The 1,795-nt window shown below is 26.6% G+C and overlaps 1 pseudogene; it reads left to right on the top strand.

Annotated features, from left to right (window-relative positions):
• Positions 1 to 201: 201 nt before the first annotated feature.
• On the top strand, positions 202 to 1,335 carry LOC112457156 (annotated as a pseudogene).
• The last annotated feature ends 460 nt before the right edge of the window (positions 1,336 to 1,795 follow it).

The following is a 1,795-nucleotide window of genomic DNA, read 5'->3' as shown; positions in this document are numbered from 1 at the left end:
TCTTATTTGGGAATGTCTTCATGTGATTCATAAACACATCTAAGCATGAGCTTAAGGCTACCTTATTTATTGTGAATTCATAGTCATTTAAGATTGTCTTATTTGATACATATGTTGTTAAATAAGACTATCTTCGTCAAGTCATCATCACAGAGGACTTAAGCAAAGTGAAGTAAGTGAAAAGTGTGATAAAAGTGAATAATGGATTTGGAAAATCTTGTTATTCGTGAAATAAATTTATTTAATGAAGAAGAAAATGATGATGAAGAAATACTACGTGCGCCGAAACAATATATTCGTGATAACCAAAATCCATTTGAGTTCTTTAATGAACAAGAATTTAAAAAAAGATTTCGCTTTTCGAAGGACTCTGTAATTTTTGGTATTTTGCCACTAGTAGAAGAGGGATTGGCAAAAATCAATAACCGTGGTTTGCCAATCCCTCCTATTTTACAATTATTAATCTGCTTAAGATTTTATGCAACAGCAAGTTTTCAGGTTAGTTTTACACACTTTTTCGATAAGTATTTTTTCAATTTCTTTATTTCCTCAATATAATATAAGATACATAATATAAGGTATATAAGAATCTAGCATAAATTACAATTAATTTATTTATTTTAATTTTACAGCTTGTGATGGGTGATGTGATACAAATTTCACAGTCCTCGATATCAAGAATTATTTTTCGAGTTTCTTGTTTACTAGCAAGTAACATAAACAGATATATTGATAAAAATGCCTACGTCTGATGAAGCACGCTCTGAAAATAAACGGTTATTCAAAGAGCTTGGACGTGGTCCTGGTGGTATCGGTCTTCCATCGATTGATGGAGCAATAGACTGTACTCATATTCGCTTAACGCATACAAATTTTCAAAATATTAATGAGATATATCGTAGTAAGAAAGGATGTTTTTCTTTAAATGTACAAGTATGCATTATAAATTAAACAATATAAATTAATATGCATTTGCATTAAAAATTAACATTTAATAATTTTGAGTTATATTACTGCATGTATGCAAGAACAAAAATATGGAAAATTTTAAATAAATATTAGTTATGTTTTAGACATAAACATATTATTTGTTTCTTTCCGTAATTGTTTTTTTATTTTACAGGTTATTGTTAAACCACGTACCGAAATATTAAAAAACATTGTGCCGGAATGGCCAGGAAGTGAGCACGACAGTCGCATATTCCAAAACTCACGAATTTATATACAGTACAGACAACGCCAATTAGATGGAATACTCGTCGGTGATGGTGGATACCCCTCATTACCATTTTTGCTCACACCAATTAATAATCCCGTTACCGACGAAGAAATAAAGTTTGTATAATTCTATATATATATATTATTAAAATAATAATATTATACTAAACAGTTTACACAATAATCAAGCATTACAAAGAATATAGAATGATAAAGAAGAATAAGAATGCAAAAAAATAAAAGAAAAGCATAGACACACATATACATAAATAAAAATATATATAACAAATAAATATAATATGTAAATATATATAATATGCATAATACATATACATAAATAAAAATATATGAAAAAACTTATAACTTTGTATTTTTTCTTTTTCTACATAAGTATAACATTATTCTTGTTCTTTTTTTATTCTTATTCACTATATGACATTAAGAAAATTAAGATAATAATAAAATATAATTTATTAATGTCATACACACACACACAAATGCAAAGAATTACACACATACACATATAGCAAAAATAACAAAAAAGTACTAAAATAATTTTTAAATTTTATATACACAC

The sequence above is a fragment of the Temnothorax curvispinosus genome, unplaced genomic scaffold, assembly GCF_003070985.1.
Source record: "Temnothorax curvispinosus isolate PA1 unplaced genomic scaffold, ASM307098v1 QBEX01000737.1, whole genome shotgun sequence".
Classification (NCBI taxonomy): Eukaryota; Metazoa; Arthropoda; class Insecta; order Hymenoptera; family Formicidae; genus Temnothorax; species Temnothorax curvispinosus.
Note: the sequence above shows the minus strand (reverse complement) of the source record. Positions and strands in the feature narration are given on the sequence as shown.